This window comes from Ailuropoda melanoleuca, chromosome 19, assembly GCF_002007445.2.
Source record: "Ailuropoda melanoleuca isolate Jingjing chromosome 19, ASM200744v2, whole genome shotgun sequence".
NCBI classification, from domain to species: Eukaryota; Metazoa; Chordata; class Mammalia; order Carnivora; family Ursidae; genus Ailuropoda; species Ailuropoda melanoleuca.
In genome coordinates this window covers 6352851-6368007 of record NC_048236.1, presented here as the reverse complement: position 1 = coordinate 6368007, position 15157 = coordinate 6352851, and positions in this window count along the sequence as shown.

Here is a 15157-nt window from a genome sequence, read left to right as displayed (position 1 = left end):
AACCATGTCTGTCCCAGAATAAGTATATTGTAAATTGTTCTGCTTTCATTATCATTTAGTTAATATTAGTCTCTTGGGATTTCCACCTTATCTGGCCTCACTACTATTGATTTCATCCCATTACGGCAACAGTATGCCTTTATCTCCAACATGGGCAAGCTTGCACCAGAATGATAGTTAACCAAGTTTTTTAAGCCAGAGATTTGGGCAAAGACTATGTATTTGGAGGAAAGACTTGACTTTGTGAAATATGTACATTTTCACTACACTAAAACTATAGAGTCTTTTAGTCCCTTAAACACTTAATGATATTCTCAGGATATGTTGGACTACACTGAATTTTTTATCACAGCTTTAAATAATAAGTCATCTTCACCAACTCGTACTCACATTTACACAATCATTCAGACTTATGAGTGTTCATTTCATGCACTGATTCTGTTTGATCCATTCTGTGGTCATCTTTAATGCAATCGAATGATAGTCATTAAACAGAAGGCAAAAAATCAATTGCTTTTATGAAGAAAGGAAGCATTGTAAACTATAAATCACTTACCCATTACAGAACATAGGGTTTTCATGAAATAGATTTTCTTAAATCAAATCAGCATATTTGTTGAGGAGCTAACCTATGCTAAATGAGGCAATCAATCAATAATGAATGAAGAGGCCCACGCTTCCAACTGGGGGACACGGAAATGCTATCAATGGAGACCTCTGAAAAATACGGAGAGTATGGCTTCATATTTTATCCGATCAACCAAACACTGAATGCTACCCTGAAATTTCTTATAAGAAATGACAAGTCATCTATTATCTTGAGTTTTCTGTTGATGGTCTTGTAACCTTGTAACATACCCACTCAAAAGATCATTTGGATTCTGGAACGATTCTACACTCAATTTATTGAAGCCAACTGGGTTGCATATTATAAAGTAATATTTATATTTTAACCAAGAAGTTACATCAATATGTAGTCTATTATACACTTCATCTGAGATTTAACTTCAAAAGAGGCTACCAAATAACAGTTCCACTGACAGTAGAAATACATAGACATTATGATTGACCCTTGTCTTGGATACCTGACTCATTAATAATTGAGAGCTGAAGGAAATGATAGATCACTTCATGTCAGGCTAATTCTTTTTAGATAGTTGTGACTTTTTCATTTGCCATATCTGCTTTCTCTTAGATTCATTATACAGGCTTTGAGGCAAGGTAGACCTGAATTTGAATCCAGGCTCTGCCATCTAGTGGCTGTGAGACCTCAAAAAGTATGTATCCCTGTGAAGCCACAATTCTTCTGGGAAGGTATAACAATTGATACTGCCCACCTAGGACTTTCGTGAGGGTTAAGTAAAACAGTATATGCAAAGGTCCTGGCACTTAGTAAGTGTCCCGTAAATGTGACTAATGATTAACATCACCAACAAATGCAGTGTTGCAGCACTACATAAAGAAAGACAGGTCTAGAGAGGAACAGGAAGGGCCATAAGAGTAGTGGAACTGGCAGCAGCTGCCATGTCTCCCATTGCAGTGCTTTAAATACCAGGCTGCTCCATCTCTGCTTAAGGCCCCACTGTGGAACAAAGAGCTCTTTTGTATTTATGATATCATTTGAAAATGAAGAGAAAATACTTAGATAATAATGAAAATAGATTCTTCTTATTTGCACTTTTGGAAAAGAATATGATTAACAAAAATAATAGAACAAATTTTGTTGTTTGTGCAAATGACAAAAAGCAAAAGCCACACAGTAACCCCAAAGAGTCATGGTGGGAATGTTTTCTAGATGTGTGATGTATTTCTAGATGTGTGATGTTTTCTCCACATTCTCAGTTTCTTGATTTGAAGCTTTTCCCCCCACTAAAGTAAGAAAACATCCAAATGTCACTTTTCATTTACATTATTCTAGTGCCCCCGACTCATTCTAGACACAGAATTTAGTTTATTTGTTTGTAAGCAGACTTGCACTGAGAAAGTGAATGTGTCTTTTCCTTTCACCTCCACAGTCCCTATTCTTCCCTACTATTTCCCACTGAAATAAATCCTAAAAAGACAGAGATGGTGAATATATTGTGGTTTCAGCTTATTTGAAAATTTTGATTTTCTTATTAAAACATATTCTTGTAGTATGGGAGTCTGCAGACTCCAACGCAGAGGCCAAACCCACAATTCTCTCTGTTTTTATATAGATTATGAGCTAAGAATGAGTTTTTCCTTTTTAAATGAGTTTCTTTTAAGATTTTATTTATTTATTTGAGAGAGAGTGAGAGAGACAGCGAGAGAGGGAACACAAACAGGGGCAGTGGGAGAGGGAGAAGCAGGCTTCCCGCCGAGCAGGGAACCCGACGCAGGGCTCCATCCCAGGACCCTGGGATCACGCCCTGAGCCGAAGGCAGACACTTAACGACTGAGCCACCCAGGCGCCCCTGAGTTTTTCCTTTTTAAACTGTTGAAGTAAAATCAAAAGAAAAGTAGTAATCTACAGCCTGAGAAAATTATTTGACACTTAAATGCTAGCATCCCTAATTAAAGTTTTATTAGAACATATCCATGCTCGTTCATTTACACATCGCCTGGGGCTGCTCTTGTGCTCCAACAGCAGAGTTGGGTAGTTGTGATGCAGACCATATGTTGCATGCTCACTGCTTTGCACAGCTCCTTGGTTCACTACAAATCACAGTTACAATCCTACAACCTTTCCGGTGCTATGCCTGTCACAGTACCATAGCATTTGTTTTATTACTCTTGTACGTGATGTACAAAGAAGGAAAAAAAGTGGACTTTGAATAATTCAGTCTTAAGGTACAATGGAGTGTGGATTATTTCATTATCAAATTAGATGGCAAAATATATTTGCATTAAGCAAGGACACTATAACAACGCTAAATAAGTGTTGATATTTCCATGTTATGCACTTACATCTCCCAACTCATGGGGAAACAAAAATCAGAAAAAAAGTAGAAAAATTTAAATAAAAGGTCTCACTGCAACAGAATTTCTTCACAAAAATAAGAAACAAAAATGAAGCTGTAGCTAAATTTCTGAGCAGCTCAATTATTAGCCAAACAAGAGAACGCATTTACCAATGTTGACGTCAATTAAAGAAATGTAGCCAGAGAAAGTAGTTAAAATTGTCAACTATTTGGCAAGAACAGTTGCTCAAAGAGTTAAAAACATTGGAAGCAACATCAACGGTCAACTAAAAACAAGGCAAATTATCTTGAGTGGTTTTCCTTGGCTCTTCATTAGTCAAAAGATATTGTCAATACTGGTTGGTTGTTGCTTATTAGCAAAGTCAACGATGCTTTTGGAGTGACTGAAAAGTTACCTCTGTGAATGATCTGTGTGGAGCAAATACCGGTGAGAATAGTTGCAAAGAAGTTGAGAAAACACTTATACACAACAACCTGAAGTGGAATCTGCTAAGATGTGGTACAACTGCTGGAGGTAAAAAAAATGTGTGGAGCAGGAAAAGTGCTTTTTTTTTTTTTTTAACTCCCACAAATTCACAAAGCTTTTGAAGATGTAAGGTGTTTAAAGCCTATGGTTATTCATTGCATCATTCATCTGCAGGTCCTTTGCAGAAAGTATTTGACTCTAAGTTGGCGAACCATTTGTGTCAATGATGAACTTCATTTACTCGTGTGGATTTAACCATTGTCACTTAGATGATTTTGAACTTAGGACCAAGAATTTAATTTTTTTTCAGCCACTATTATCAAACATCAAGGAGCTTCGAAATTCACATTTGCTATGGACTTGATAATGTTCCTTAAGGAACAGGCAGAGTGCTTACCTTCGAAATGTATACTTTAGTACAGTCATTTCCATAACACTGATGTTGGTTGAGTCACAAGTAATATCAAAGTGCTTTATAAGACCAGTGCTGTCAAAAGTTAAAACCATAAGCTAGATCTCTGCTTTTATACAAATTGTAAAGTGAGCTAAACCACAGTTCTGAGCAAAAACTATAGTTACAGCCGCATTTTTCTTCTTTCATGAATGTGCAAAGGAAATGTACATATTTTATAATCCACTGCATGGTGCAACCAAGAAGCTTCATATGGGACGTGATTCCTCTGAAATGTAATGACATGTTAAAAAGCAAATAACAAGACGAGAACCTAATATAATCCATAAATTCCTTCCAAGAGATTGAATACATTCAATTAAAATACTACGTTTGTGGAAGGTTATCAGTATCAGTACCTCTCTGTGGGAAAAGACATTTCATAGATGAAATATACACAAAATCTCATTACAGATCAACATTAACAGAGGGACATTTGCAGTCAATTTTAATGATCGCGAACACAAAATCTGAAATCCCGAAGTATGAATTTTCTATCACTGCTATAAGAAATGACCACAACTAGTGGCTTAAAACAATACCCACTTACTACCTCACAGCCTTAGGAGTCAGAAGCCTGAGTTACAGCATAGCACGCCTGGATTCGCAACTTCCCTTTTGCTATACAGCATAGTTAAAGGACATAAGGATTAGGGTGTGGGCATAGTCATGGGTCATTCATTATTCTGCCTCCCATATTCAATTGAGCAAAATGTTATTACCCAAAAAATAAATGCATTCTTTTCATCAGCAGCTTCATGTTATAAAATTGTATATTATTATTATTATTTTGAATTACGTTAATTAAAAATGTATGGAAATGTGTATTTGTCTCTTGTTACACAAATACCTGTCTAATATTCTCAATTTTGCCTTTTGGCCCATTAGCCGAAAATATTTACTATCTGGCCCATAATAGGAAAATTTGCTAATTTCTGTTGTGGTAGAAAAATAAATTGGTGCAGACTTTCTGGAAGGAAGTTTAACAAAATGTTTTGCAAACTAAAATGAAAATGGACAAACAAAACACACATTTTAAAAAACTGTGCCAGGAATTATATTACTAGAAATTTTGTCTAGGAAACAAAGTGTGTGTGTGCTCAAATTTAGTAACAGTTTTGTTTATTCAGTATCATTTACAAAGGGAGAAATTTGTAGTTAAGCCAAGTATGTACCAATATGGGGATGGTTAAAGAAGTTCGAGTAAATCCATTTAGTACTAAAATTATATTATCATAAATGTAAATAGTATCTATTTTATTGGCATTGATTATATACATTTTAATATTTTAATAATGAATATTTATTGTATTATAAAGATGTAACTATAATTAAAAGTTGTTTTATAAAATAAATTGGCTTAATTTTGTGGGAACATTAAAGAAGGAATAAAAAGAGACTTTGGTCTAATGTGGTTAATCCTGAAATAGAGCTCTATAAATGTGGTTTAGAGATACGGAGAAATCTTCGAGAAGAAATGATGGGGGTTGTCCCTCAGGAGTGGGACTGAGAGCAGGAAGATGTGGAACAGGGATTCTTGCTTTTCATCGTAGTGTCTATGCACTATTTGATTTTACTTTGATAAAAGTATAAAAATATGGAAATTACATCTGTGTATGTGGTTTATTTTAGTTTTTTTAAGAATTATTTATTTATTCACTTTACAGAGAGAGAGTGAGCACCAGTCGAGGAGAGGGAAGGAGGGAGAGGGAGACAAGCAGACTCCCAGTTCAGCATGGGGACTCAGTCCCTGGACCTTGAGATCATGACCTGAGCAGAAACCAAGGGTTGGAGGCTTTAACCAACTGAGCCACCCAGATGCCCCCGATTTTACTTTGATAAAAGTGTAAAAATATGGAATTTATGCATGTGTATAAGTGTATGTGTTTTATTTTTTTAAAGAAATATATGTTGGAGGCTGTCTTTTCATCAGGAAACCATTATTCTCCATAAAACAAGAAATGACTGAGAAATGGAGAGTAGAACTAATTACTAAGTTTGCTCCCTTTGACCAAACAGTCCAGCCCTTAAATGAATGAAATGTAAATTGAATGAAATCTCACAGGACCTGAAAACAATATTTTGTAGGTCATGTTTTTCTTTTTGAGTCTCCTGCTCTAATGTCTTCCTTTTACATTTATTTCCTGAAGAGAAGACTTTTCAATTCTGCTGGTTATAAAAAGCTTTCCCTTCCCACTAAGGGAAGGGAAATCTTTAAGCAAAGGCCTTTTTTCTCCTGGGGCAAATCTGACATAGGCAAGTGGAATATTTTCCCTGGATACATGAATAGGCAAAGTAAGAAAAGTAATACATAGACAATTCTTTATAACAAGGAAATATCCAAGATAGGCTAAGTACACAGAAATGCAGAGCAGCCTGAATATCTGAATGAAAAGGGGCTTTAAGGAGGCAGGCCTGCTTCCATATTCCAGTTAATTCCTAACCCTCTGAACCTCAGTCCTAGTATCCATAACAGTGAGTAGGAGATATTTATGTCAAGGATTCCTTAGTAATTAATGAATTAATGAATATAAAATAGTAAGCATAATATTTAGCTTATAGTAAACATTCAACAAAACTATTTCTCTGCCTATTATTGTAAATTTCTCCAAACTATATCCCTTTGAGTGTCTATAATCATATGAATAATATCTAAATATATCTATATATACTTAGGTACAGCTTTTAAATATATGCCAATTATTTTAAGTTGATTATCTATGTTTTACTTTCAAGTAATTATGTACTTCCTTTCATTTTAGCTATTTTTTTTTAAATTTTCATCCTCAGTGGGATTTTTTTTTTTAAAGATTTTATTTATTTATTTGACAGAGAGAGAGAGAGACAGCCAGCGAGAGAGGGAACCNAAATTATTTTAAGTTGATTATCTATGTTTTACTTTCAAATAATTATGTACTTCCTTTCATTTTAGCTATTTTTTTTTAAATTTTCATCCTCAGTGGGATTTTTTTTTTAAAGATTTTATTTATTTATTTGACAGAGAGAGAGAGAGACAGCCAGCGAGAGAGGGAACACAGCAGGGGAGTGGGAGAGGAAGAAGCAGGCTAATAGCAGAGGAGCCTGTTGTGGGGCTCGATCCCATAACGCCAGGATCACACCCTGAGCAGAAGGCAGACGCTTAATCACTGTGCCACCCAGGCGCCCCTAGCTATTTTGAAAGTGAGAAGCACATCTAATAATTCTTATATAACCCCATATAATATGCGTCCTGCTTCTATTAATGTATTTGAATATTTACATTCAGTATCCCACTTAATCCACTCAATCACCTGCAAGGGGTGAGCTTTTCTTATCCCACGATTACAGATGAGAAGGCTAAAGTGTACAGTGGTTAAATAAGTTGGCCAAGCTATTACCACTCGAAGGTGACAGAGTAGGGATTGGAAAGACTTGAACCTGGATGTGTCTGCGTCCAGAGTCCAGATATCTATTATGCTGTATTGCCATCACCCCTAAAAGAGAGCAGAAATGTTATTGTCATTGCTTTCTTGCTTATCTTTGAAGGTGCATTCAGGGGGTACAGTATCTGTTTTTAGCATACGCATCCACATTGACTCCATCAGCAGATCATTTCTGTTTTCACTTGTAGGTAACTCACGAATACTTTCATTCTCCACCATCCCTGTCCGTAGGACGCTGGTCCAGGCTGCTCTTGTCATGCCTCAAACAACCGTTTCAGCCTCCTGCAGGATCTTCAGTCTTACACTCTCCAGTTCATGCTCTACACCACAGCCCAGCTGTATTCTGAAACCCCATCTGTTCTTGGAACGACACTTCAGTAACTCCACATACCTCTGAGGAAAATGCTCCCACTCTTTAACGCCCCCTACCAAATAGGCTCCATGAAAGTAGCAACTCTGTGCAGGGGGCGTATGAAGGGTCCGCACAGTTTGGTTATCAAGAAGTCTCTGTTTGGTCAGCGTGCTGGAGGAAACTGATTTCCAGGCTTCTTTATATTCATGCACCTGTTCATTCTTTCAGCCTCATCTTTTGCTATTCCTGCCCTTGAATATACTCTCCAGCTATAATAAACTTTGTTTACCTTGAAAGTCATCGAAAAGAGAAACAGTTCTCAGAACCCCATGGTACTGAGAATGAGAAAGGTAAGCTCCAAGATGCAGACAATCTGATAATACCAGGAGGGCTGAGTCTGGTGACGGGACAGCTAGAAGGGCCACGGAGATACTTAGGAACAACAAAAGGACAGTGGACACAAGGCAAATGGTAGCACAGACCCATGTCGTCAACCACAAGGACTAAACCTCTGGCTCAAAAGTAATTTGTTGTGTCTTATCCTCAGTGACATTTTTACTTCTCCCACCTTCTTTAGTTTTTTGAGTTTTTTATTTATTTTTTTTAATATTTCTCTCACATTAGGAGAGCCACTCGGGGATGACTTAAGTAGCTACTGTGCTTTACTGTGGGAGGTTTCCTTCTAGAAACTGAAGGTAAGAGACCAGAGGGTGACAGGCATTGCCCTCATGAAGACTGCAGTCTGTGTAGGAGGGAGACATAGATTATTTCAAGACAACAGAATAAAGGCTGCCCTAAGTTTCACAGGTGCTCAGTAAAAGAGGGCCACTTTGCCAAAGACGAAGGCCCACAGAAAGGTTTCATTGCAGTTTCTGTAAATGCCTATTGATTTTGCCTATGTCAACAAGATAATTAAACCTCCAGATGCTTAGTCTACGTGTGTTCTAGAGATGTGTTGTTTATGTATAAATGTGAGTGGTCAGAGGAAGTTGTTTTGTTTATTTTTTTCCATTTGAATATTAACTCATTTTGTTTATACCGATATTCCTGGCTAAAAGGCTGAAAATTTCCCAAAGGTCACAGTGGAATTCCTCACCTTGTTTGACAGGCTGAAGACCAAATTTTTGAATGTCAAACATGCTTATAAATAGTCTGGGTTTGTCTGTGGTCTAATGCCATTTCACTTACATTTTTTCTGAAGAAACCTGTTTTCCTCAGCAAGAGAACTCTATTTGGAATTAAGTCATACGCAGGCCCTGCTACATCAGGGGTCAGGCCCTCCCATTTCTCTCCCCTCAATTTTGATACTATTCTGGGTGGGAGTGAGGGGGTGATCATTGGGGGGCAGGCGTTACAATCATAGGAGCGAAGCAACTCAGTCTTTCGTATTGTGATTCCATATTGACTGCAAACCTACTTCAATATTTTCAGCAACATGCAGCACCGGATATGCAGGATGTGAAGCTGCTCAGAAATCACAGTTGCAAGGAGCGAGACCAGTGGTGTACCAAGCGTGGGAGAGGGCAGGGCGGTAGGAGCACCCTACCTCATGTGTAGGCAGTAATGGCATTAGCTGTAGAAAATTTAAAGAAATGATAAAACTGACAAAAATCTGGTCTGGTTTTTATTATCATCATGCATTGTCATTTTAACAATGTCAGTGGTACAGTCCTCCTCCCTGCTGGGATAGACCATGCTTTATGTGACCCTTCTGCCTCCTCCCCAAGTCCTCTTCTTGGTACTTATATATCTCTTTCTTTCTGACCCTAAGGGGCAAAGACTGCTGTTACCAGAGCTAGGGAGTGTTATCTTCTCTTGCTGTCTGTAATGATATCAATGTTGGCATCTGAGGATGCAGCAATATATGTGGAACTGTAACACAGGGTGACGTCCCTATTGCTTTCCCATTAGAGTAGCTCTTCCATAGTGAATCTGATGCTCACTTTCACTCAACGATTGGCTTCATAAAATTCTTTATTTTCCACGATCTAATGGGAGAGCTGCCTTGTCAGGAAATAGAACGCCTTTTCACAGTCAGACCTGGCATTAATGAGCAACTTGTCCTTTAGGATGGACACGTTTTTTACTTGTCTCTGGGTGCAGTAACAGCACCAAAATCCCAGGTCGATCACCACCAACTCGATCTGATTATGAGCACCATAATTTTGGAAAACGTGTAAGTTTATAACAAACAATATGAGAGAAGCATACTACTGAGTTCAACCAGAAGAGAGATGTTTTTTCAGAGTAATTTCAATAAGGCCTTGCTAGGAACATTTGAGAAAAAAAAAAAATTACTACTGGAAGGAAGACAAAAGGGAAGGAACAAAACTGGGGTAAATCCTTTAGGGTTTTTTTGTGGAGCCAACTGACTGGTCTGTATTATATTTGGATTTAAGAAAAAATTAAAAGATGATTAAAAAAAAAGTATGATCAGCGCTTGCCTGGGTGGCTCAGTTGGTTAAGCATCTGCCTTTGGCTCAGGTCATGATCCTAGGGTCCTGAGATCAGGCTCCTTGCTCAGCAGGGAGCCTGCTGCTCCCTCTGCCTGCTGCTCCCCCTGCTTGTGCTCTCTCTCTCTCTGACAAGTAAATAGATAAAATCTTTTTAAAAAGTATGATCTACTTCTTCCCAAATTAGAAAAGTTTTATTTAAGTGATTGAAAATGGAATGTGTACAAAGCAACATGTCATCTTTGTGCATTGTCTAATAAATGTCTGCACCGAACTGTATTTTGGCAGTCAGTTTTTCATCTTCAGTCCAGCTATTTCCCCGTAGCCACAATATTCCAAGTATTTTTCCAGCCTCTCTATCTTTTCCCAGACCAACACCAAAGCTTGCATTCTCCTATGTGCTGGGCCGCTCCCAACCCTCAGTGACTCTCTGTTTGATATTAGGCAGAGTAAATGGGAAAGCAAGGCAGGGACTCCAGCAGGGAATGGAAGTTTGCCCTTGTTAAAGGGTAGCAAACCTAGCAAATGAACCCCATGAACTCAACATCCAGAACATTATGGAATCATAGCAGAAGGGCAATGTAATGATCACTGAGTCCCAATTTTATTACTTTGCATGAGTTTACAGATGTAAATCTAAGGCACATTGACATGGAGTGATTGAGCCAAAGTGACACAGAGGTGAAGCAAGAGGAGAACCTAAGTAAAAGTTAAGACAAAAGCAGAACCTTGATTGTTTGAAATCTTCTCCAGAACTTAATCTTAAATTCCACCATAGGAAAATATTAGTTCTGGCAAAAATTTGGTACTGAGGATTTATTTATAAATGGTATAATAATGAATGCCTACACTTTTGTTCCTTTTTTTGGATACACAGTGTGGATATTTTATGATTGGAATGAGAATAGTGTTTGTTTTCTGTTTTAAGCATGCAAGGTGCAACCACATGACAAGAAGACTGAACCTCTAAACCACATTTGATGCACAGTCTTATATATGATGAATTTTTGGTTATCAGTTAATGCAAATCCTATCTAAACTTCCTATAGCTTTTATTAGATCAAGATATTTGCATAAACTCCTCAGCCATTACCAGTCTGTCATTGCCTACCCATACAGAAACGGTGATCAGAGACAGTGGATTTTCCCGAAGAAGAATATTTGTACCCCCTGGAAATACAGGTAACTTTTAAAATATCAAATATCATTGGACTTCCTCTGTGTCATATTATAAAGCTATTGACATAAATGGATTACAAATCAGAAAAACAATTCCTTTGTCAGATAATGAGTCTATTTTCCATTCAGAAAGTATGGTCTCTGGAACTAATTTGCTCCAAGCAGAAAAACTCAACACCCAAGGTTAATGTCAGCTGCCCAACATCCACACATCCTTGCCATCACATTATGCTTCTTCCTAAAGAAACTTTTGTTCAAAGCAAAACAAAACAAACTAACAAAGTAAACCCCACATAAATTCCCACATGACAATGTTCTCAGAGAGGAGGATGGCTCCATTCCCAGCTCCACAGAGAGTCCAGATTGGTCTAAGCCAATTACCGCGTTACCGTTCCTCTCACCAGTGATTGATTTAGACACGGGCATGAGAAATACGACTTAAGAGGAAATGCACTGGGGTCTTCTGGGGAAGGCTTCTTCACTCTTAGAAGAAACGCATAGAAAGAGGCAGCTTCTTCTTCCCCGGGATCTTGTTCCGCCTGGTTGTGTGGTCCGTGGGCAAACGGGCTCATGCTCTGGGGATGGGCAAAGCAAAATGAGGAAGAGGACCTAGGCTCTTAATGACACCCCTGAACCTCTAAATTAACAAGCTCTATAACTACCACTCTTCCGAACATTGTGTTGTGTTAGATAAGACATGTCCTTACTGTGTAAACCAGTTGCAGCTGGAAACATACAAAATGATCAAGACCAAGATTGCCTTTAAAACTGCATCTGTCCAATGTGCCCTTCCTAGATACAACAGGCCCGGCTGAGACGTACGGGTGGTGCGATGCAAACTCCTTAAAGCTACCACAGAAGAAGTACAAAGAACAGTTTCTTGAAGCCCCAAAGCCATCATGGCTTGAGATGGCTGCAGGAGAATGAGTTCTGTGTGAAACTGCATTATTCAGCCTCTCTTGCGACGAAATTCTAACCTGAGGATGTAAGAGGAAGTGATGTATGCCATCCCAGACTGAGCCAAAAACACCTCCCCAGTGGGCTCCTCTAGGCTATTTCCCTCTTGCAGCTGGCTGGCTGGGAAATGACCTCAGGAATGTCCTTGGAAGCCAGGAGTTAAAGGTTGATGTTGGGTTGTGTTAGATAAGACATGTCCTTACTGTGTAAACCAGTTGCAGCTGGAAACATACGAAATGATCAAGACCAAGATTGCCTTTAAAACTGCATCTGTCCAATGTGCCCTTCCTAGATACAACAGGCCCGGCTGAGACGTACGGGTGGTGCGATGCAAACTCCTTAAAGCTACCACAGAAGAAGTACAAAGAACAGTTTCTTGAAGCCCCAAAGCCATCATGGCTTGAGATGGCTGCAGGAGAATGAGTTCTGTGTGAAACTGCATTATTCAGCCTCTCTTGCGACGAAATTCTAACCTGAGGATGTAAGAGGAAGTGATGTATGCCATCCCAGACTGAGCCAAAAACACCTCCCCAGTGGGCTCCTCTAGGCTATTTCCCTCTTGCAGCTGGCTGGCTGGGAAATGACCTCAGGAATGTCCTTGGAAGCCAGGAGTTAAAGGTTGATGAATGACTTGTGGAACCGAGATCTACCTTTTCCTGCTAAGCAGGAAGATCCATAATGGACTGTTCACCTTGAACAAGATAGAAACTTGCATTGTGTCACACTGCCAACATTTAGAGGTTTATTTGTTGCAATCACCAGCATCACAGCATTAGTTAATACAGCAAGAATTAGCGTTTTGGTGAATGGTGATATGAATGAATTGACAAGTGGGTAAACAACATAATCCAAGTTCATAAATAAGGAAACAGGATCAGAGAGTCAGGTGTCTTGCCCAAAACACCCAGGAAGTAACTTGTGTAACTGGCCTGGAACTCAGCTATTCTGTGTGCAAATTCATGTTCTTCTGGTGTCCTATCCTACAAAAGGCTAAGTGGATAAATNCTCTGTACACATGTGCACTCACTCTGTCTAAAAAACTAAAAATAGGCTTCATGTTAAATGACTTTGTCCAACTGTAGGTTAATGTAAGCATTCTCAACATCTCAAGGAAGGCTAGACTAAACTATAATTTTGGTAGGTTAGGGGTATTAAATGCATTTTTGAACTTACAATATTTTCAACTTACTGTGGGTTTATTAAGACATAACCGCAGTGTACGTTAAGGAATAGCTGTACAACCATGTATTTCCTTGTTGTCAGTTGAGAAGGCTTAGAAGTGATAACACCACAACAGCAAGTTGCTCATTTAGCACCAAATTTTTGTTCCTAATACCATTGTCTAATAAAACAAACCGGGGCTTCTTAGAGAAATGGCTGACACTGGGGCAGGAAAGATACAAAACAAGCCTGGAATATCTTACAGTGCAAGAAAGTACGGAATGCTTTTTTTTTTTTTTTAAAGGACCCAATAATAATAATGGGATACGTCAAAGGGAGACAGAAGCCAATGGACAGAGTTGGAACAATTTGAGCAATAAAATAAATGAAGTGGTATTGAATTATAAACCAAACTCAATAGAAGTATTTATAAATATCCATGCGTCCATACTGATATAAAAGCATCGAGAGGCGCCTGGGTGGGCCAGTTAAGCATCTGCCCTCACATCAGGTCATGATCTCAGGGTCCTGGAATTGAGCCCCATNAAAATTAAGGAACCATGCTATTCTTCTTTCCCTTATTTTTCTCCAATAAAAATATGTTTTCATTATTGAAAAGCAATTTAAAAATCACCTACTGTGCTAGTTTGTCACTGCTGAAGTGAGAGGCAAGCATGGGAAAGAGGCTTCAATGATCCATGTGGCAATAGATTAGAGTCAGAGGACATAAGTATAAACTCATGTTTAGCTTAATATAGATATAGACAGCCATATAAAGAACTATTTATAGATACACACATGCACAGATTAGTATATAGACAGTCCCCAATTTACAACGGCTCAACATATGATTTTTCAACCAACTTCATGATGCTGTGCAAGCATTCAGTAGAAACCAGACTTTGAATTTTGCTAGCCATAATGCAGTCAGACCATCTCTGGGGAGGCTGGGCAATGGCAGTGAGCCCCAGCTCCCAGTCAGCCACGTGATCAGGAGGGTAAACAACCGACGCCCTTACTACCATGCTGTTGTTCACTTTCAGCACCACAGTCAATCAATTTACATGAGATATTCAATACTGTGTTATAAAATAGGCTTTATGTGGGGGCGCCTGGGTAGCTCAGTCGGTTGAGAGCCCCACTCTTGATGTTGGCTCAAGTCATGGTCTCAGGGTTGTGAGATCAAGCCTGTGACTGCTTAAGATTCTCTCTCATCCCCTCACTCTGTGCCCCTGCCCTCTGTACACATGTGCACTCACTCTGTCTAAAAAACTAAAAATAGGCTTCATGTTAAATGACTTTGTCCAACTGTAGGTTAATGTAAGCATTCTCAACATCTCAAGGAAGGCTAGACTAAACTATAATTTTGGTAGGTTAGGGGTATTAAATGCATTTTTGAACTTACAATATTTTCAACTTACTGTGGGTTTATTAAGACATAACCGCAGTGTACGTTAAGGAATAGCTGTACAACCATGTATTTCCTTGTTGTCAGTTGAGAAGGCTTAGAAGTGATAACACCACAACAGCAAGTTGCTCATTTAGCACCAAATTTTTGTTCCTAATACCATTGTCTAATAAAACAAACCGGGGCTTCTTAGAGAAATGGCTGACACTGGGGCAGGAAAGATACAAAACAAGCCTGGAATATCTTACAGTGCAAGAAAGTACAGAATGCTTTTTTTTTTTTTTTTAAAGGACCCAATAATAATAATGGGATACGTCAAAGGGAGACAGAAGCCAATGGACAGAGTTGGAACAATTTGAGCAATAA